The 24,722-nt window shown below is 38.1% G+C and overlaps 1 protein-coding gene across 1 annotated transcript in view; it reads right to left on the reverse strand.

The window, feature by feature from the left end:
* The window catches only part of pknox2 (pbx/knotted 1 homeobox 2), a 354,581-nt gene extending 331,786 nt beyond the window's left edge, over window positions 1-22,795 (reverse strand). The window contains exon 1 of the mRNA XM_061896425.1: window positions 22,718-22,795. The gene's annotated coding sequence lies outside the window, so the exon portion shown is untranslated. The remainder of the gene's footprint in view (window positions 1-22,717) is intronic.
* Between the last annotated feature and the right edge of the window lie 1,927 nt (window positions 22,796-24,722).

Here is a 24,722-nt window from a genome sequence, read left to right on the forward strand (position 1 = left end):
TACCGTCAAAATGTTGCATGGATTATGTTTGACAGACCATCTTTTGGCCACTTTCTGACTCTCTTGCAGGATGCACTGTTTTGGGGCGGTCTTATTTACACGCCTCCACTTTGACAACGTCTTCTCCGAGTCATCTTTGTTGTACCAGTAGTTTTAAGCACTTCTATAACATGTCTATTGTCAGATACAAGTTAAAACTGTACGCTACTCTACTGTATTTAAAAAATGGCAACAGCGGAAGATGAATGCCCCACAACAAGAGGATAGAGAAAAAGTCTGAGCTTATTGATTACGGAGGGGGCTACAATGGCAGATGCACGCACATTTTGGGGACTTATGCAGATCCCAAATATAGAACACCATCAATAGTGGGAATCAATAGGTAGGAAAAATTGGTTTTGTAAAATAGGTCGAAACTAAACGCCAGATAATGTCACCTATGAGGTGCCATTTTGGGGTCCTTATACACACACCATAATAATACCCGTATACGACTACAGCAGTCGTCAGATAATATAATATGAATATAATATAATACTGAAATGCATTAAATCTCAATATTCTGACCTTTTTATATCACTGAAAACTACATGAATATTGAGGTTGTAGTTTAACCAAAGAGCAGTGAGAAAAGTTACATCAAGCGTCTGATTATATCTGATAATGATGTCGAGGTGGAAAAAAAAGATACAAAGATACAATTAAAAACTTAAGATCATATTTGCTGTTTTAATGAGATATGAATTATGTTTATTATTATATCATTTGCTGAGGAAATTGAGGCAAAATGTAGGGCACTACTTTGTTGCAACCAGCGGAAGCACTGTTGACTCTATCATAACCATTTTGCTATCTGAAGAACAATAACATGACGTCAGCTATGGGAAGTTGAGTCACAATGACATCCCTCCATTTTCTACCGCTTGTCCCTCTCGCGGTCACGGAGAGCGTCAGCCTATTACAGTTGCATTCGGGCAAAGGCGGGGTACACCTTGGACAAGTCACCACTTCATTGCAGGGCCAACACAGATAGACATAATTCACACTCACATTCACACATTAAGGCCAATTTATGTTGCCAATCAGCGTATTCCCAGGTGCATGTCTTTGGACTACACGGAGGGAACCCACGCAGTCACATGGAAGACATGCAAACTCCACACAGAAAGACCCACAAAGAAAGACCCTGAGCAAGGGGATCAAACCCAGGATCTTCTTACTGTAGGCACCAGAACTAACCCCTGTATGACATTGGCATAGAAACAAGAGTTAGGAAAAACTTCCCAAAACTAAAAAAGATAAAACTTACTCAGGGACATATATACTGGAAATGCATATAGTATATTGTTAGTTTTCGTTAATGAGGGCTGTACGGTGCGACAATTTACTCGCAAATGCGACTAAAAATAGACTGTGTGACTGGGAAAAACAACATGTCGCACATGTGCGAATCGGGATTTCACCCCTTTCAAAGCATTTTGCTCCTAACAGAAATCCTTCCAAATATGATCAAATTATAGTAAAATGTTTGCCCATCTTTATAACATGTTTGAAATAAACTCATAGCCATTAACAAATGGACACGTCACTAGACAACAGGCGAACACACAATGCTTTCATATGAAACTTATCTCAACTGCATTATGCCAGATATTTGAAGGTTTTATTAAAGTAATAAATTAATTAATTTCCCTAGTAATTAATTACATGTATTACTACATATACATATAAAGTATATACTGTATATACATTACTACATCAATATATGAGTTTTGATCCATATCGCTCAGCCCTACATGACTGGTAGCAACAGTGCTAGCACAGTTTAGGGATGTTCTCTGTGTTTGAGCCTAGCAGTAGTTCTTATGATGGCATTGTGTTTATATGTATGAGTGCTACAGCTGGGCGATATATCGATATACACAATATATCGCGGGTTTGTCTCTGTGCGATATAGAAAATTACTATATCGTGATATTCGTGTATACGTTCTCACGCAGTTGCTTTTAGCTGCGGGCATTACACTGCAGGTTCTTCTCACTCTTTCCTGTCTCTCCTTCTCACAGACAGTATTCGCACCTTCTTACATATGTCACATACAGCATCTTATGCCCTCGCGGAGCAGAGAGGTAGCAGCATGGGTAAACTTAGCTGTGATGCTAGCGCAGCCATGCGAGTGGTAATACGACAGAAAGAAGGTACGAATGAAGGAAGAAGTAATTCCCAAGAAAAACAGCAGGGGGTCCATCGTATGCCGGTGGTTTGGCTTCAAGTAGGGAATATGTCAAACAGAAAACCGTAATTTGTCAAGTGTGTGGCACAAACGTTGCTACAAAAATGAGCATTTCTGCTAATTTGTAGCATTATTTGAAAAGTCACCTGCTAGAGAATGAAGAGTGCTTGAAACTCCGCATGTCATCATCTCCGGCCGGTGCCACCCAACAAAAGCAAAGCAACCATTACCACATCAACACCGTATGAAAAAAAAATTGTCAACAACAGAAGGAGATAACGTCCGCAGTAACCTACCACATAGTGAAAGACGTACACTATTTGATTTCCTATTGTGCAGCTCATTTTTATTTGACAGTTATTGAAATATATTGTGTGACATCATGCACAAAAGTGCACTTTATTTGTTTTAAACTATTGTAGTGGCGTTCTGTACAAAAAGTGCACTTTAAATTAGTGTGTTGTTTTGATGTGTCATCTTAGTGACATCATTCACAAAACTGCACTAAAAGCTTGTTTTAAAAAAAAAACTTGCATTTTCTGTTTTGGAAATGACATGAATATTTTTGCCACTGCTTAATAACTGTTTAATAAATACAGTTTTGGTCAATTGACTTAGTTGGGATTTCCCTCCCTGCGTGAAAGTTTAAAATGAGTATATATTAATGCAGTATGAACAAGAATGTTTTAATGTAGACACAGAATCATCATACTACTGTGAATATATGCATCAAGTGGTAATTCAAGGCTAAGGCAAAAATATCGAGATATATATCGTGTATCGCGATATGGCATAAAAATATCGAGATATTAAAAACAGGCCATATCGCCCAGCCCTAATGAGTGCATATGTGTACGTTGTTTTGATTGATTGAATCTTTTATTAGTAGATTGCACAGTACAGTACATTTTCCGTACAATTGACCACTAAATGGTAACACCCTAATAAGTTTTTCAACTTGTTTAAGTCGGGGTCCACGTTAATCAATTCATTGGGTCTAAATATTAAAATTGTGATATTTAAGACATTTCATATTGGTACTATTTTTTTTTTTTAATTTAGTAGCACCGGCTACAAGGGAAAAAGCTAAGTGTACAGCATTGATAAGTTAAATGTATTTTGCACAAAATAATACATATCAAAATATTTTTATTTTATTGTAATTATTTTAAATTAATTTCATGTTTTGATGTTTTGTCCAAAACATGCATTATTATATGTATTCTCCAATAGTGCATATCCAATAGTAAAATCTCCCATCCTAAATCCCCTTTCCATCCTTGCATGTGGAACACTCACCTTGCACATGTTTCCAAAGTGTGCTGACCTCGGCTATTTTTTGGTCTGGTTTGCTGTCCTGCCAAATATCGCAGTAGTCAATGGCACTGCAGCCTTTATAGTAGTACTAATTTATCTGTGCATTGTTGTATGTGGGCAATTACTTTGCATATAAAATCAGACATTACACAAAGAGATGCACCTGCGCTTGTCATGTTCTCCTATACATTTATTTATGTTAGAGGGAAGCACTAAAGCAGCTTATACACTGCTTGCCAGCGATTTCCTGAGCAATGATCTCCTGTTGAAATATTTGAACCTCACACAGCTCAGCTGTTACCAGGACTCTCAAATATAATACATTCTGGATTTATTGGCAGGCTTTATATTTCTGCATGTGAAGCTCTCCTCATTTATTAGGATTATCTGCATTTTGCGAGAGATAAGCTCTGACGGCACAATTCGGTTTGGAGTCTTTTAATGCAGAATATATAATAAGCTGTTGCTAATTTGATTTTGTGCTTGATCTTTGAATAATAACAACTGATGTCTAGAAATAACTTTTAATTGTTTTCATAATGACATCAAAATAAATGTATTCAGATACTAGGGATGTTAGGCATGTTAGCGAGTTTGAATAGCGTATTTTTTCAGCCATGCGAAACATCAGGTGCGGATCCTGCCTTTTAAAGCAAAAATCGTATGCCAGGAATTTTTCCAGCAAACGCCTCATACAGAGTAATTGAAGCATGCGTAGGGCTAATACCAATCCAATTCAGGTCAATACATGCTAATCTATCTCAACAAAACAACATTTAGTTGTGTGCTGTTGGTTACAAAGCAAATTAGTGTAATATCTAATAGTAATTTGTAAAATTATAAATGTTTTTAATGGTTTGGATTACCAAGGGCCAATAGAAATCTAAATTCATATAAAAAATAGTCCTCGCACAAGCCTAATAGATCAGCTTTGTGTGCGCTACCAAGTAGTGACCGTTGCACTAAATAGATGATATAAGATATAAAATGTATACATTTGGCTGACGAAAGAGTTTTTTAGTTCTATCGTTGTACCATTATAATGCATATTGATGACACATTCTAACTTTGTCTCGCAAATTTGACAACGATGAGCAAACAAATGTGCTCTCAACGCACTGTTGAAATATTGACAGCGGCTAATGTCCCTCCACAGTGCAAAGCCACTTCTAAGTCAGCAATTTTTGCCTCCGCGACGGCAAAAAAACTATGTTTCTTACAAGTTTAATTGTAATTTTTAGGATGAAGAATAGCTAAACATGAGGTGGGCGGCTCGATACAAATATTGACAGTATCAATACCAAGTATAATTTCTTTAATGGTTGATATTGCATTGGTTAGATCTGCATTTGTCATTATCCAAAAATATTTTGTCGTTTTTGTTTTTGTTTACAAACTTAAAAAATAAGTCAATGGACACAGGAAGGCTTTAAGGGCAAAACAATTCCAAAAGATTTACAATCACAGCCAGTTGTAGGAAATAATTAAGTTTTTTTGTGATTATAATTGTGATCAAAAATAGAATCATTCAATGATCTTGAAATTGTGAAGTATCAATATCAGCATTGATATGACCAGTCGAGGGATTCGGACTTTTTTACATTCCCCACAATGCATGGGCGATATCCATATTTAAGGGCGAATTACATCACAAGAGTGACTGGGGCGTAGTTTTTTTAACCAGTAATATTCATAATACCGACAACGTGTGCTATTGTCAACTGTCACAATCAAGGTGGAGGGATTAAAATAAGCTTTTATCGAATTCCTAAAGTTATTTCAGACAGTAAAAAACTACTTCAAAGAATAGTGAACGCGAAGGCGAGCATGGATTTCTACAATCAACCAAGATGTGATGTGCTCACGACTTTTTTCGTGTTTGTGAAGATCATTTCAGGTAACTAAGAACATATTGTAAGTAAAAAAAAAATCTAAAATAACTTGATGTACTTCGTCAAAAAACTCTGATTGTAGTTGTATTAATACTAATAGTACTCACTTCTCCTATACAGACTGCAGCCTCCACATAAAAATAATGTGAAGTAACATGAGAACAACATTTTCCGATTCCTGCCTTACAGTCACACTGTGCTGAGATGACATTAGATTGGTTATCTGTGATTATCTAGGGTGTCAAACTTCTGTCGGATCATTTCTGAGAGTCCATTACTCGAGCCTGGCTTGATGACACGATTGCCACTGGGATTATAGAGATAAACACAAAGGTCACAAACCCATCCACAAACAAAGCCGTCATAGCTTTCTAGACTGTTATGATTTTGAAATTCCGTCAAGGTGTAAAATGGGCTGCGTTGAACAATTAAGTAGTTCACCAATATGGATTAGATGCCGTGGTCTCTATTCCACTCAGACATCGGTGCTTTACGCTTATCTTTTTTACTAGTGCTACTAAATGAAAAAAAATAGTAGCACAGAATTTTTTTTATAGCATGGAAAAATGTTCGTATCATTGTCAAACGTCTTAAATATCACAATTTCATTATTAAAACTCAAACAAGGTACACATGTGCCCTCATACATATAAACACAATGTCAACATAAGGCCTACTGTCATGCTCAATTATACACAGAGAACATCCCTAAACTGTGCTAGCACTGTCGCTAAATGGAACTATTCGTTGACGTAACTAAATATCTCCACCATGAATTTTTGTTACTGGTGGGGATCCCAAATATGCAAAAACAAGTAAGAAAAGTTTGTTTTGTATAATAGGATCTCAACTTAAGAGGTGTTTTCAAATCAGAAAAAAGAAAAAGCCTTGAAAATAATGTAAGAAAAGTCAAATATAATCTCCCATCTGCTTTAAAAACATTTATCTATGCTCTATTCTTCAGCTAACAAAAATACAAAAGAACAAAATGTAAAATAAAGTGCCCTGGTTTAGGAGGACATGAAACGTCAGCAGCAGGAGTGGAATAAATGACTGCACACGGCCAAGGGTTTGAAAAATACAGCAGCACAACAAACGTATGACTGCATTTTATACCAAAGCCTCCAGCTGAGTGCGGCTAATACAACTACTTTACGAAGAGAACGTGGTGGAGTCACTCACATAAGGCAAGTATAATGATCAGTGTTGATGTAACGTTGCACGCTACGTATTATGTGGTTTTATGTCAACATGACAGCTTCAGAAGCACAGCAAGTTCTATGCAGGAAATATTCTTTTACTGATAAAAGCAGCAACCAGAACCAAACACGAAAACTAAATCGTTATTAAATTAAAAGAGGCAACACGCACACATACACATGACTAGCATCTACGAGGGAACAAATCAATGATTGTAATGACCAATCCAAACAATACCTCTTTTGTGGACCAGAAGATATGACAGCCATGGAAGCACATTCAATCTCTTTATTAACCAAATGTAACACATTCCAGTGGAAACATCCAACAGAGCTGCTGGAATTGCCGAGAAACTGCCACCGCTAAGGTTACAAACACAACTGAGCTAATGCTGCTCTGTCTGGGCGCTGACGTCACACGTCACTTGGCAACAGGCACTGCCTTTCAAAGGCACATACATACACTTTGTTGTAAATTAAATGTCTCTCAATTGAATAAGCCAGATATTTGATTGTTTTTTAAAATAATAATAATAATAATAACACATTTATATCGCACTTTTCTAAACACTCAAAGCGCTAACAGAGAAGTGGGACTCAACATTCATTCACACCTGGTGGTGGTAAGCTACATCAGTAGCCACAGCTGCCCTGGGGTATACTGACGCATTAATTACTTTCCCTAGTAATTAAAGTTGCGGTTTGCAACTTCCTCAAAGCAGAACATTTAACAAGAACAGCTAGCTCATGTTACCATTAGTTGTTTAACATTTGTTTGACAATTGTCTATATTTTTCACAATTACAAAGTTTATGTAATAAAAAATGTTACCGGCTGGGAAAAAAAGTTATTGGAGTTTATGGCACACATACAAAAGCAGTCCAAGAGAAGTAACAAACATTTCGCAGTCATGTTGTTATAATAGAATATACATTCAATGACAGGTGCTGCTAGTTCTCTAAATTAATAGTAACAGCAATCAACAGCTAAAGCTAATGCGCGTGCATATGTTACATACGTATGTAATGACATCATTACGTACGAGAAGCCGTAAGAGGGCGGGTTATAATGTGTAAAATATATTGGAAAGTTGGTGCCCTCGAGGCATATGTGTAAATGTTGCAAACAGTCCCATTAAATACATTTATGAAAGAGTAATTTCGTTAGTAATTCAATTACTTTTTCTGCAAGGTAACAAGTAACTATGATTAATTACTTTTTTAACGTAATTTTTCGAACACCGATGATGATACCATGTATGATTAGAAAGAAACACAGTGGAGAGCTATTACTAAAGCAGTTGCTCTGCACACCGCCAAGATGTGTAAATGAAAGAGGTGTTTTTTTATCCACTTGACTGACTGAAACAATAGTCTTCTCAGTGTTTTAATTTATTATTATACAATTTATAATTATTCATTTTATTTACGGAAGTATTTTATTTAAAGCAGAAGTCTTAAATTTGCACTTAATTAATCCCAATGTTGGAGATTATTATTTATTTGCATGCAATGTATAATGTTACATTTTAGTTAATAGAAGTATTTTAATCAAGACAGAAGTATTGCTGTGGGGGGCGTGGTCCACGCGTCCCTGTGGGCAGGACATGTGCGGAAGCCGGCTACGAAGCAGCTGTAGGTGAGTGGACAACCCAGCTGGAACAGGTTATCTAATCACCTGTCTTTTGTGTTTAAAGCAGCGCGAGGAGCCCGGGAGGACAGACGAGCCAGGGGAGACGGAGAAGGGAGAACCTTAAGACTGAGAGACTGTAAAATACAAATAAAAAGAGTGGATATGCTGATAAAACGGCTGCTTATTCCCGAACACAGAGAACCCAGAGCACGAGATGTGTTACAATTGCTTTCCAGAGAAAGGTATAATTTAGTTATTATTAAAATAATTCCATAAAAAGTACAATTTATCCATCCATCTTAAAAGAACAACATTATTTAAATTACAATTTTGGTTGAGAGTAAGGCCCTGTCTACACTAAGCCGGATAACCCCTTAAACTAATAATTATTCAGCCTAAGCCCCGTGTCAGCCACACTAAACCATTATTTAAGGCCCCTCTATGGCGTCACATTAGTGACAAAAATCCAAGCGCATAAAAACTGTTATCGCGCGCTGATTCTCCACTTTGTGCGCGCGCGACACCCTTTTTGCACGCGTGTGGTGACTTTGTGCGCGCGCCCCGTCTTTGTTTTGGCACTTTGGGGGCGGGTATGCTTAGACGGCCCCTCCTTTCTGATTGGTCAGGCAAAAAAAGCTCAGGGCCAATCAGAAGTATAGCAGGGCGGGTCATCGTCAATATTTATCAAGATAATACAGCTCCTGTCGACAAACAAATTCTAAAAAGTCTAAATTTATTGGAGTTGTGGAAAATGCCAATTGAATTTTATCTAAAAGTCTTTGAAGAAGGTAATGTCTCATCTGTTGAGAGAACATCACATAGTTAATGAAGTGTCAAGATCAATATCTCTCCTTTCATACACAAACAACCAGTTGACAGATAATGATGGAAATTATATTTTCAAATATGTTTTCTTTCCTCAGTTGTCTGTTTAAAAAATATTTTTATTTAGTTAATATTTGTATATGTAACTATTGAATGTATGCCACAATGTGGGACTATTATTTTCTTTCCTCTGTCTACTTTAAGTTTACACCAGAATCTACCCAAACCCACTTATCAATGCGTACTTAATATCAGGACCACATGACAAGCATATGGGCCTAATTATTGATGTTATGATTGCAATTACTATTTTAGTAGAATAATGACTGACAGGTTATCGCTACAATTAATGAATATGGTTTTAATATTACTATAACAAAGTATTTACGTTTCTGCAAACAACTCAAACTATGGAAAATTAAATATCAGCCCAGATCAGTATAGATGGCAGAGTTAAAAATATGTATTTGAAAAAACAACCAAAAAAGATAGCTCCATACATTAGGCAAATTAAATCTGAGAGCTAATAGTGTAAGACTTACTTGTTCAGCCATGATAGCCCCATGAAAACGTGATTTCCTTTCTTTTTAATCCCAGGGAACTGCCATGGATCTTTCATTATAGATATGAATAAACACTTGATGTTTCTCCAGCGTAGCGGCCATCTTACCTTGGACAGCTGGTCCCAATCATTTTATTGATGTCAATGGTACATGTAGTATTTAAATATACATACACATACAATACTCTGACATTTATAATAAATCGAACCGTTTGGAAATTAGTTGAAGTGGAGAATCAGCACGCGATAACAGTTTTTATGCGCTTGGATTTTTGGCACTAATGTGACGCCATACATGTACTATTTAAATAACCATAACTTGCTCAATTTTCAACTAATTTCAAAACAGCGGCGGCGGCGATGACCAAGAAGAACGCGGAGTTGGAATATAATTACAACACTTTATGTACATATTTATATACATATTTATATAATATTTACATATTTATATATCATGTAACTACAAGCGCCATTCATAGACAGAGTCCCATTACTTTTATGAGCGGTCGAGCAAGTCAAAAGCCAAAAAGAAAAAAAAAAGTATTTTTATTTTATTTTATTTTATTTATTTATTTATTTTTTTGTGGCGGCCGTAATTCTTTCGTGGCGGGCCGCCACAAATAAATGAATGTGTGGGAAACCCTGCATATTCATTAATTGTAGTGATAACCTGTCATTCATTATTCTACTAAAATAGTAATTGCAACCATAACATCAATAATTAGGCCCAAATGCTAATCATTTGGTCCTGATATGAAGTACGCATTGATAAGTGGCTTCGGGCAGACTCTGGTGTAAACTTAAAGTATACAGAGGAAAAAAAAATTAATAGTCCCACATTGTGGCATACATTCAATATTTACATATACAAATTTTAACTAAATAAAAATATTTTTTAAAATAGACAAGTGAGGAAAGTGACATCTGTGGACTGGTTGTATGTGTATGAAAAGAGAGATATTGATCTTGACACTTCATTAACATAGTGATGTTCTCTCAACAGGTGAGACATTACCTTCTTCGAAGACTTTTTGATAAAATTCAATTGGCATTTTCCACAACTCCACTAAATTTGGACTTTTTAGAATTTGTTTATCGACAGGAGCTGTATCATTTTGATACATATTGACAATGACCCGCCCTGCTATACTTCTGATTGGCCCTGAGCTTGGAGGGGCCGTCTAAGCATACCTGCCCCTAAAGTGCCAAAACGAAGACGGCGCGCGCACATAGGCACCGCGCACACGCAAAAAGGCGCCAAGCGCGCGCACAAAGGCACCGCACGCACGCAAAAAGGGTGTTGCGCCCGTGAACAAAGTGGAGAATCAGCGCGCGATAACAGTTTTTATGCGCTTGGATTTTTGGCACTAATGTGACGCCATAACCCTCTCCTTGGATACTTTTTTACACGGGCAAGTGCGCCGTGTATTTCTTCAATCTCCGGCTCTTAGCATTGTATGGACTCATTGATCATTTACAAACTGAGTTCAGAGAGAAAGTGAAGTCAGAAAGACCGCGCCGCACACAGGAAGTTACGTCAGAAAGAATGCGCCCCAGTCAGCTTCATAACAACCGGAGCTAACCACTGGAAAGATGAAGGCGAGTCATCCAGATATGCCCGTGTTTCTCATTCTTCGACATGTACAGAGGCTTGTGGAAATCACACATGAATACCTTAAGTGAAGGAAACGCACAATTGCAGCTATTCTGGATACTACAAATCTCAGATGGCAAGAGAACTTTCGAATGTCCAGGTTTTCTACTTACAGAAACATTTTGTCCATTTGTCGTAGAGGAGACAAGGAGAATGCGGGCTCCCGTGGATGTGATAAAAAAGGTAGCGTGTGCTTTGCATTACCTGGCCGTCGAGTGACGACTACGGTAAACATTGAATGCATTTGGACTGGCAACGTACACTGTATCAGTTATTATCCGCAATGTATGTCGGGGACTCAACGTCAAGGTCCAGAGTATAAAAACTCACCAAAAAGGAATGGACAATGAAGGTGAAGGCAAACGAGTGAGGAGTGTCCTGACTAGATATCTAAATCCCTAGATTGATTGATATAAAATGTTCTTTATCACATTGTTTACTTTCACATGTCCATTAAATATTTGAGTAATTTAAGATAGCTAAGGTGTGATTCAATACAATATATCCCCACAGCACATTGGATTCCAGTTTATTGAAATACCACACCGGATATTGTTCAGATAAGTTAAATTTCATTAAGAGCTTGCACACAAGGCAAGACTGGAGATGCAGTGTATGCACTGTCATTTCACATGACTAGTTTATGATCAAATAAAAGCAAAACTTGTTTTGAATTATCTCTGTCATTTGTATTATATTAGTTCTTTAAAAAGAGAATAAAATGGAAAAAAAATGTAAATCAAATTTTTGGTGAAAAAATCGTGAATTTTACTTTTTAGGCCATATCGCCTACCACAAAACCCAATTAGGAGCCTTTGTAACCTGTTTAAAAATGGTTCTATTATCATTTATATAATAATAATAATAATATATTGTGATATATATATAGTTATCACATGAGGCCGCGATACATCTAATAGTCATAGATACTGTTTGATCGGACTTCTCTGCTTCCTTCCTTGCATTAAATGGCGGGTAATTAGTTTGCCTGTTTAGCTTCCTGGAGCATAAATCAAGCCAATCTATTTCCCTCCGACCTCACTCCCAGGCGGCTTACTTAGAAGCATGCCAATGCAACGCTGGCTGTGGAATGAGCAACGGTAAGCGTGCAGCCTGTCCTGAAGCCGAGCTGTCTGACGGTATAAACAGGCCTCTGTCTCCTCTTTTGAGCACAATCCGGATCAAGCAGGCTTAGTGGGCATGACCAGTGGGGGCCCGTCTTGGGCCCAAAATGTACATCGCAACATTGTCTTAAGGTTTTGGTGAACTACTGACGAGAACTAAACACAGCACATCTCTCACAGGCCTGGATAAAAAGTTGACAGTGCTGAGGATACCCAGCAGACTAAAAAAACTAATGAATAATTCTGAACAGCCTCTCTTTTTTCCCTCAGCCTGATTTACCGAAATTGAACTCACATCTCTCACTATCTGATTGCTTAAAGTAGCCTTAGATGTATTCCTTAAACATGACTTTAAAATGATTGCTTTATTTTGAGTTATTTAATTTGTTTAATATTTGCTAGCAATGGAATTATTGTTTTGTAACGTAAACAAGTAACAGTAATATATCCATCCATCCATCCATCCATTTTCTACCGCTTGTCCCGTTCGGGGTCGCGGGAGTGCTGGAGCCTATCCGAGCTGCATTAAGGCGGAAGGCAGCGTACACCCTGGACAAGTCGCCACCTAATCGCAGGGCCAACACAGATATATCGTATTACCAAAACTAGAATTAAATCTAAATTCGAAAAATGATGGGTATGAATAAAGTTGTCGGCACTGGTCTGAAAAGCAGGAATTATTGATATCACCTCAAAGAAAATATATTGTGCATCCTTACTTCTTTCACTTTCAGTCCTGGCTGCACAAATAAATCGAAATCTAAATTAACTCTGTGCTGTTCCAATGGTCCATCGGCTAAACTTTGAACTTCTGACTGACACCTCACTCGACCCAAGAGACAAGTGTTTACTCAGTATGCTGTGGCCCACTATTCAATGAAATTTTATATTTTAAAAAAAAAGTACCTGCCTCTCTCTTATCATACAACAACTCTTAGGGACGGCGTGGCGCAGTGGAAGAGTGGCCGTGCGCAACCCGAGGGTCCCTGGTTCAAATCCCACCTAGTACCAACCTCGTTGTGTCCTGAGCAAGACACTTCACCCTTGCTCCTGATGGGTGCTGGTTGGCGCCTTGCATGGCAGCTCCCTCCATCAGTGTGTGAATGTGTGTGTGAATGGGTGAATGTGGAAGTAGTGTCAAAGCGCTTTGAGTACCTTGAAGGTAGAAAAGCGCTATACAAGTACAACCCATTTATCATTTATTTATTTAATGATGACTGTCTGGAACACTGACTACGATATGAAATTGTGAAAACACTAACATGCTGGCGAGTTTGCTTTTCTCATAAAAGCAAGGAACTCAAAACATGAAATATGCTGTAAATGGTACGTATCAATGTTGTACCTTTGAATTTTTTTTGAAGTCTTTGTTTTTTACAATACAAAGACAGGATTCGATGTCAGGAAGCAATGAAGCTTTGTTACCACGTTTAGAACACAATTTATTTCTTTTTTGAAAATAACTCAACTTGACCCTTGTTTGTGCTTAATACCACAAATATAATTGTATCTATTTATACGTATATTTAAAATAAAATTCATTCAGTTAAAATGATTTGACTGTCTTTTAGGGCTGGGCGATATGGCCTTTTTTTAATATCGCAATATTTTTTGGGCCATGTCGCGATGCACAATACATATCTTGATATTTTGCCTTAGCCTTAAATTAACACTTGATACATATAATCACAGCAGTATGATGATTCTATGTGTCTACATTAAAACATTCCTTTTCATACTGCATTAATATATGCTTATTTTAAACTTTCATGCACAGAAGGAAATCACAACTAAAAAAATCACTATTTATTTCATACGGTGTTCAATCAAACAATCAATCAATGTTTACTTATATAGCCCTAAATCACTAGTGTCTCAAAGGGCTGCAAAACCACAACACAAACCACTACCACATCCTCGGTAGGCCCACATAAGGGCAAGGAAAACTCACACCCAGTGGGACATCGGTGACAATGACGACCCAGTGGGACGTCGGTGACAATGATGACTATGAGAACCTTGGAGAGGACGAAAGCAATGGATGTCGAGCGGTTCTAACATGATACTGTGAAAGTTCAATCCATATTGGATCCAACTCAGTCGCGAGAGTCCAGTCCAAAGCGGATCCAACACAGCAGCGAGAGTCCCGCTCACAGCGGAGCCAACAGGAAACCATCCCAAGCGGAGGCGGATCAGCAGCGCAGAGATGTCCCCAGCCGATACACAGGCAAGCAGTACATGGCCACCGGATCGGACCGGACCCCCTCCACAAGGGAGAGTGGGACATAGGAGAAAAAGAAAAGAAACGGCACATCAACTGGTCTAAAAAGGGAGTCTATTTAAAGGCTAGAGTATACAAATTAGTTTTAAGGTGAGACTTAAATGATTCTACTGAGGTGGCATCTCGAACTGTTACCGGGAGGGCATTCCAGAGTACTGGAGCCCGAACGGAAAACGCTCTATAGCCCGCAGACTTTTTTTGGGCTTTGGGAATCACTAATAAGCCGGAGTCCTTTGAACGCAGATTTCTTGCCGGGACATATGGTACAATACAATCGGCAAGATAGGATGGAGCTAGACCGTGTAGTATTTTATACGTAAGTAGTAAAACCTTAAAGTCACATCTTAAGTGCACAGGAAGCCAGTGCAGGTGAGCCAGTACAGGCGTAATGTGATCAAACTTTCTTGTTCTTGTCAAAAGTCTAGCAGCCGCATTTTGTACCAACTGTAATCTTTTAATGCTAGACATGGGGAGACCCGAAAATAATACGTTACAGTAGTCGAGGCGAGACGTAACAAACAAACGGATAATGATCTCGGCGTCTTTAGTGGACAGAATGGAGCGAATTTTAGTGATATTGCGGAGATGAAAGAAGGCCGTTTTAGTAACGCTTTGGGTCTGGGTCGAAGATAATACCCAGATTCTTTACCGTGTCGCCTTGTTTAATTGTTTGGTTGTCAAATGTTAGAGTTGTATTATTAAATAGAGGTCGGTGTCTAGCAGGACCGATAATCAGCATTTCCGTTTTTTTGGCGTTGAGTTGCAAAAAGTTAGCGGACATCCATTGTTTAATTTCATTAAGACACGCCTCCAGCTGACTACAATCCGGCGTGTTGGTCAGTTTTAGGGGCTTGTAGAGTTGGGTGTCATCAGCATAACAGTGAAAGCTTACACCGTATTTGCGTATGATGTCACCTAGCGGCAGCATGTAGATGCTGAAGAGTGCAGGGCCAAGGACCGAACCCTGGGGAACTCCACACGTTCCCTTAACGTAGTCCGAGGTAACATTGTTATGGGAGACGCACTGCATCCTATCAGTAAGATAAGAGTTAAACCAAGACAGGGCTAAGTCTGACATACCAATTCGTGTTTTGATACGTTCTAATAAAAATATTATGATCGACGGTAACGAAAGCAGCGCTAAGATCGAGGACCAGCAACATAGATGACGCATCAGAATCCATCGTTAGCAATAGATCATTAGTCGTTTTTGCGAGGGCTGTCTCTGTAGAGTGATTTGCCCTGAAACCGGATTGAAAGGTTTCACTTGGATTGTTAGACGCTAAGTGTTCATTTAACTGCTCCGCAACAATTTTTTCGAGGATTTTTGAAATAAAGGGAAGGTGAGACACCGGTCGGTAGTTTACCATGAGGTCAGGATCGAGGTTAGGTCTTTTAAGAAGAGGATGAATAAACGCTTTTTTGAATGCTAGGGGAACAGTGCCCGAGGAAAGTGATAAGTTTATAATATTTAGCACTGATCTACCTAATAATACAAAGAGTTCCTTGATAAGTTTCCCAGGAAGAGGGTCAAGTAAACATGTTGTTTGTTTTATTCCATTTACACGTTGTAACAATTCCTCTAATGTTATTTCCTCAAAATGAGAGAAACTATTTTGGAGGTGTTAATCTGGAAATGTTTGCCTCGGCATTTTGATGGTGTGGGCGTGTGACACCGAATGGAGATGTTGACATGCGGAGTAATCACTCTTCATTCTCTAGCAGGTGACTTTTCAAATCATGCTTCATATTAGCAGTAATGCTACTTTTTATAACAACGCTTTTGCCCCCCACTTGACAAATTACGGTTGTCTGTTCGAGATATTCCCAATTGAAGCCAAACCACCGCCAGACGATGGACTCCCTGCTGTTTTTCTTGGGAATTAATTCTTCCTTCATTTGTTACCAGATTCGCACTTTCTTTCTCTCGTATTACCACTCGCAAAACTCAGCTAGCATCACAGCTAATTTTACCCATGCTGCTACCTCTCTGACGTATGACGTGACATTATGTGACGTATGTAAGAAGGTGCGCTTGCTCTCTGTGAGAAGGACAGACAAGAAAGAGCGAGGAAAGCCTGTAGTGTAATGCCCGCAGCAAAAAGCAACTGTGTGAGAACGTATACTCGAATATCACAATATAGACAAACCCGCTAATATATTCAGTATACTGATATATCGCCCAGCCCTAGTGTCTATGTTTTCCATAGCTTTTTTAGGGCTAAAAACCTGATAGTAATATTTTCCTAGTTTCATTTACATGAACAGTTGAACTGTACTATTTATTTGACACCCTGTTGAAGCATTAGAATTGTTAAATGGCTTGAAAAGTAAAAAAATAAAGCCTTTAGAAAATTAGTTGGCTTACCTGACATACTGCTATTTAAAGCAAGCTCTATTTTGGTTTAGTAAAGTGATTTATGTAGCGTTTTTCTCAAAGCGCTTTACATAGTCAAACCCATTCTCTAAGTTACATTTAAACAGTGTGGGTGGCACTGAGAGCAGGTGGGTAAAGTATCTTGCCTAAGGACACAACGGCATTGACAAGGATGGTGGAAACGGAGATCGAACCTGGAACCCTCAAGTTGCTGGCTCCGCCGCAGTACCAACCGAGCCACACGGCCCCTTTAGTCACATGTCAAGTGACAACTAGTACTGCAACATTTAATCGACATTGTCGACAAATATCGACAATAAAACTTTAATAAAAATGTATTTGTCCATAATAGTTGTGACATTGTCGCTTGTGTTACTTTGCTATCTAGCTAACAACTGTGACATGAAGCTGTGTGAAAAATAGATATAATTATCATTTTAGCCAACGTCCGCCAGCTAAACTTTGTCCGAATCAATTCAAGTACTTTTCAAAGCAGTGTCAATTTGCAGAAAGGCACAATCACAAACATGACACACAGAATGTGCCAGTAATGGTAAATGGTAAATGGGTTGTACTGTACTTGTATAGCACTTTTTTACCCCTTTTTAACGAGCCCAAAGCGCTTTGACACTATTTCCACATTCACCCATTCACACACACATTCACACACTGACGGTGGGAGCTGTCATGCAAGCCTTGCTCACCAGGACCCATCAGGAGCGAGGGTGAAGTGTCTTGCCCAAGGACACAACGGACGTGACTTGGATGGTAGAAGGTGGGGATTGAACCAGTAACCCTCAGATTGCTGGCACAGCCACTCTACCAACTTCGCTTAGATTGCTAAAGAGTATAGGAGTTAATCAATCCATCCATCCATTTTCTACCGCTTATTCCCTTTTTGGGGTCGCGGGGGGCAACACAGATAGACAGACAACATTCACACTCACATTCACACACTAGGGCCAATTTAGTGTTGCCAATCAACCAATCACCAGATGCATGTCTTTGGAGGTGGGAGGAAGCCGGAGTACCCGGAGGGAACCCACGCATTCACGGGGAGAACATGCAAACTCCACACAGAAAGATCCCAAGCCTGGGATTGGACTGCAGTCAATAATCAATATTATACCTATGTGCTGCTTTTTAAACACATAATTTACAATTTTAAATTTCCATTAACCAAACATACAGTATTGGACACTAAGGAACGGTTTGTGAAAAAAATCACATTTATTGTTTGTATAATGTTTAATCAGTTTGGAGCTTATGGCCCTAAGATTTCCACATTAACTTAATAGCAGACGGAATCGCTGAATTGGTCGATAAAAACTGAATATACTGTTGAACGCGAGCATTGTGGCCACCTCAAACACAAGTGTGTGAAACAAACTACGAAGAAAATTAATAAGGAGAGTCATCTATTTTGCTCATAAAAATATCCAATAACCGCCAACTATCCTCAGTTTTAGGAATGTAACGAAAAACTGTATTAATGATAACAGCGATTAAACTCCTGACGGTTAATATTATTGTTTTAAAACAAAATGATTGAAAAACCGTGATTGACAACTAACTGCACTTTGATTAACTCACAGACTGACTGACACAAGCTTGCTAGCTTAAATGCTGACATGAAAACTGAAGAAATTAACGTTTTTAAATTTATATTTATATTTTAACATACTACAGTAATTGAAATGTACACTTTTAAATACCTAGTTAAATAAAACAAAGGAATAAAAAAGATGTCAGTCAGCAAAATTTTGCTCAAATCATAACCAAAGCAACAAAATAGGTTCTGTCACTGTTAAGAATGGGGTGGGGGACTCTCAAATATACACAACCAAAACAATAAATAAATAAAAGAAAGATCTTGTGACTAAAATGATCATGGTTATCATTATTATTGTGATGTTCTTTAATGTGCTCAAAAATGTATTACGCACACTTTAAAACAGGGGTAGGGAACCTGCGGCTCTTGAGCCAGATGTGGCTCTTTTGATGACTGCATCTGGCTCTCAGATAAATCTTAGCTGACATTGCTTAACACAATAAGTAATGAATGATTCCGCTGGTAATCACAGTGTTAAAAATAACGTTCAAAATTAAAAACATTCTCATGCATTTTATTCCATCAATCCAAGAAGTCGCATTAATGGTAAGAAGTATTTCATTTATTATTTGTTAGCTTCAGAATAACAATGTTATTAAAAAGAATAAGAGACTTATTATACTCTAAAAATGTTAGTCTAACTTAAAAATGCGCACATTTAGTTGTATTCAGTGTTAAAAAATATTGGTAACACTTTAGTATGGGGAACATATTCTAAGTAACAAAGACTTAATTAAGAGTTATTTGGACACTAGGGGACCATATAAGGGTTAGGGTTACTAATAAGCAATAATTCTGAGGTTATAAGGGAAGAGTCTTAGTTAATGGCTTACTGCTTGTAAAATAAGGCCATGCAGAAAAAGGCATTAATTAGTACTTATAAATTACTAATTAAGAGCCAATATGTTAAGAATTTGCATGTTAATAAGCAAATAATTAATGGTGAATATGTTCCCCATATCAAAGTATTACCTAAATATAATATGGCTCTCACGGAAATACGTTTTTAAAATATTCGGCCTTCATGGCTCTCTCAGCCAAAAAGGTTCCAGACCCCTGCTCTAAAATATTTCAACAAAGTTGTATTTTTAAAAATAATTAAAATAAATAGCCACACAATACACTTTATTGGCAAATGAACTTTTCTTCTGTCTTCAAAGGAGCCATATTATTTTATTTATGTGTTTATGTTGGTCCTGCGATGAAGGGGAAACTTGTCCAAGGTATGGTTGTACGGTATACTGGTATTAGTGTAGTACCGCGATACTAATGAATCATATTCGGTACTATACTGCCTCTAAAAAGTACCAGTCCCCCACCCCGGCGCCCCGTTGTTGTCACATCATGACATTGCTGGTTTACGAGCAGAGGAGCATGTTCAGCAGCACACAATCAAGTAGTACTTTCAAGCAGACACAGTGTGTGGACAGAAAAGGGAGAACGGACGCTAAAGATAAAGGTGAGGTAATAACACTGAAACGCCCTCAGGAAGAGGTGCTTTAAGACATGGTTAGCTAGCTAGCGGCAAAAGTCCATCCACAGTTTGCAGTGTTTTAGCTACTTTTAAATCACTAATCCTCGCTTCAATGGCAACAAATGAAGTAAGTTTCTTACAATTATCATCTCTGCAGGACGAGGAATAGCTAAACATGCTTCACTACACACCGTAGCTCACCGGCGTCAAAATGTAAACAAACGCCATTGGTGGATCTACACCAAACATCCACTGTAATGATACCAAGTACAGTAGCGTATCTAATTGATGCTACTATGATTACGTCGATTACATCTTCTTCTCTTTTTTTTTAATTGTATATTATCAGGAAATATTTCCCTGGACACATGAGGACTTTGAATATGACCAATGTATGATCCTCTAACGACTTGGTATCGGATTGATACCCAAATTTGTGGTATCGTCCAAAACTAATGTAAAGTATCAAACAACAGAAGTATAAGTGATTATTATGTTTTAACAGTAGTGTAGATAAAACAGAAAGTAAGCAGATATTAACAGTAAATGAACAAGTACATTAAACATTCATTTTCTACCACTTGTCCTTAATAATTTTGACAAAATAATAAATTGGAAAATGACACAATATTTTACTGCGTATGTCAGCAGACTAAATTAGGGGCCTTTGTTTGCTTACTTACTACTAAAAGACAAGTTGTCTTGGATGTTCACTATTTTATTTAAGGACAAACTTGCAATAAGAAACATACGTTTAATGTACTGCAAGTTTTTTTTTTTTTTTTGTGGTCCCCTTTATTTAGAAAAGTACCGAAAAGTATCAAAATAATTTTGGTACCAAAATATTGGTATCGGGACAACACTACCCCTGACGTAAATGATTGATTGAACTAGTTTTAGTGATACATTAAAATGATCCCTTGTACACAGATGCACGTGTGACGTGTACTGAGTCTATTCAACTCCTGGAGTTTTTCTATGAATGTAACTTCCAAAATGAATGGGCACAATGACAAAAGGCAGCCAATCATTTCCAATTGTCTGAAAAAAAAAAAAAAAAAAAAAAAAGGAAGCAGCGGCAGTGTCGATCACAAAGCACTACATCCTCAGAAGTCAGCAGATGTCAAACGTGCCTGTCAGTATAAGCTAAAGTAGGTAAGGTGTAAATGATTTATGTGATTTCTCAGGGAAGAATGTAATTAGTCCACAACTGGCTTAATTAGGCTGATGTGGGGCGGGGGCGGGGGGGGGGGGGCATGTGATTAAAAATTAGCTGTGGACATATGATTGCATACAGCATGCACATCTGTGGATGTTTAGTCGATAGCTATGTCTATTGGAGATTGTATGTAAAGGTACATAAGCGATCACATATTTAAGGTTCAATTAAATGACAAGGCAAAGGGAAAGAAATGTAGTATTGATTGATTGGTTGATTGATTGATTGATTGATTGATTGATTGATTGAAACCGTTGTTAGTAGATTGCACAGTACAGTAAATATTCCGTTCAATTAACCACTAGATGGTAACCCCATAAACTTTTGTTTATATATACATATATATATATATATATACATATATATATATATATATATATATATATATATATATATATATATACACAAATAAACATTTTCCCTTCTTGAACTGTTTTTTTAGTTAAAATACATGTTATACTTCTGTACTTTAATGTTCCTGTTTGTATTTATTCAGCTGTAAACATATAGACTTGTGTGCACTGTAAAAAAAGAGCTGCCAATATCATTGCACATGTGTACCGTGACAATAAAACTATCCTTCTATAAAGAAAGTAATTGTTTGTGAGAGTCATATAATTCATTTAAATATCAAACACAATCCAATGAGGACATTTCATCAAAAGTAAGGTTTCAATTTGTCATGTAATGAAGAAATGCTGTTTTCTTCCAAACACACACTGTTAAACTTGCTCATATGTAAAGAACCACCCAGCAACACAAAACACATATTAATAATCATGTCTTTAGTGGTTAAAATTTGAAATGTGCATTACCTTTTTTTTTTTAAAATAACTAAGTGTGCCAATCAAAACAAACGCGCCTGTGCACTATTTGTTTGTTTTTTTTAAGGTAGTAATTTATCAGGAGTGCGGCGTGAGATCAGTCCGCGACCATGCATTTTTCCAAACTAACATTTGCCTTTTCCCCGTCTTCACAAGAGAACCCTGAATGCATGCACGGCAAAAGGAAAAACCGGCAAATTAAAATCCAAAAGGAAAGGGAAAAAAATCCACTTGACTAAAGAGTCCGGCACAAAAACACATCTTCCCTCCTTTCCCTCTCTTTTTCTCTCCCTTCCTCTCCTTCCTCCTCCTCCCTCGCTCTCCCGCCCTCCCTTCCCAGCCTCTCTCACTCCCGGCCTGGCTTGCCTGTCTTGACTCCATGAACAATGTCCTGCCTTTTGTAATGACGGGGAGGGAAGTGGGGGGAAAGGCCGCTCAAGTGGTAAAGCCCTGCTCGCAAAGCACTGACATTGAAAATGAATGACAGCTTACCTGCATGCCAATCTTCATCAGACTGACACTGGGCTGACAGCACAGCCTATACTCCTCCACACAGCCGGTGACGTCACATGCAACAAACCCCTCCCACCTCCCCGCTCCATCTCGGCTCCCGGGTTTTTCCCAATACAGTTGCCGACACGGTTCCTTTTTGTGTCCGTGGGAAAAACCTGGCGCATATGTCGTGCTCTGTGAAAAAGTTGCGATATGATGTTTATGGAAAATTGTGGCGTATTTATTGTTAGGTGTGATGTATGGCAACACATGCTGGCCCGATGGAGTCATGTCATTTATGTGACTGCAATCACCGCATTGTCTTTATTTAGGTAATGTCATGTAAATTACGTGGGACTTTAAAGTACACACAAGTACAATTAGGATACGGCACTATTATATATCCCCCTTCGAGTTTTCAAGCATAGTTAAAATTGTTGTTATTTTCAATTTAATCTTCCGTATGTGAAAAAAATATAATTATTTGTGTATATATGTTTTGCGTTTGGACATGAGGGATGGGCAGGTTGATACAAATGTCAATCATGTCGATGCATGTGCATAAGTATTGGGTCAGTCAGATCCAAATTGTTCTGTTCCCAGCAAATGATAAATGATAAATGGGTTGTAGTTGTACAGCGCTTTTCTACCTTCAAGGTACTCAAAGGACTTTGACACTACTTCCACATTTACCCATTCACACACACATTCACACACTGATGGATGGAGCTGCCATGCAAGGCGCTAACCAGCACCCATCAGGAGCAAGGGTGAAGTGTCTTGCTCAGGACACAACGGACGTGACGAGGTTGGTACTAGGCTGGGATTGAACCAGGCACCCTCAGGTTGCGCACGGCCACTCTTCCACTGCGCCACGCCGTCCCCACGGGATTGTGTTGTTTGTTAAATTACTCAAGGAATAGTATGCGTCTGAGTACAGGGGTCTTAGGAGCCAAAGGGTTTATATCAGGGGTTCCAAACTCATTTTAGCTCAGCGGCCGCATGGAAGAAAAGGCATGTTGGCCAGACGGTTAAAATCATGGCATTCATCCATCAATCCATTTTGTACCGCTTATTCCCTTTGGGGGCGCTGGTGCCTATCTCAGTTACAATCGGGCGGAAGGTGGGGTACCCCCTGGACAAGTCGCCATCTCATCGCAGGGCCAACACAGATAGACAAACAACATTCAAACTCACATTCATTCACACACTAGGGCCAATTTAGTGTTGCCAATCAACCTGATAACTTAAAAATATAGCTACAACAACTTCAGGTTGTTTTCTTTTTTTTTGCCAAAATAGAACAAGCACATTCTGAAAATGTACATATCACCAATAATCATTTTGTCAAAACATTTCAAGTTAGTGAAAAATTCTGAGGAAAAAAATGTGCAGTTTCAAAAACACAATGAAGAACACAATGAACTTGGACTTTACCTCAGTATATCTACAAAGCAGTTAAACTTTAAGTCACAGTCCATATAAGATTGAACAAAAAACTAAATAAAGCATAAATAAAGACGCTTCTATGTATGAACTGCCTCAGTGGTTCATGCTGTATAAAAATGCGGTTACCAATTGTTTATATTACTGATGTTCCTTTTATGTTTGGTCAAAACGGAGAAGTCTTGCTGCTCGTCCCAGTATAAGCTATTTACTTGCTAAATAGAATTGCTATTGCGACATCCAGTGGACACATTTACAACAGCAGTTTCTTTGATTTAAAAATTCTGCTCAGTTTTAAACTTATCTAACTTATCGCATTATTGACATCCCTGGTTTAAATAATTGACAGCCTACTGTAGTATTTGCTTCTGTTTAGTTATTTTGCTGACTTGTTGCCAAAAGGAACAAGTGGTAGAAAATGGGCGGATGATAGAACATTTTTTTGCACTTTGTCTTGTTTCAACAATGGTTGTGTAAAAGAAAATTGGTTATCAAATGTTATCACTAGTACCACCTCAGAAAATACCTCCATAATGATCAGCATTGAAATACAGTTGTG

Source organism: Nerophis ophidion, linkage group LG04 (assembly GCF_033978795.1).
Source record: "Nerophis ophidion isolate RoL-2023_Sa linkage group LG04, RoL_Noph_v1.0, whole genome shotgun sequence".
Lineage (NCBI taxonomy): Eukaryota > Metazoa > Chordata > Actinopteri > Syngnathiformes > Syngnathidae > Nerophis > Nerophis ophidion.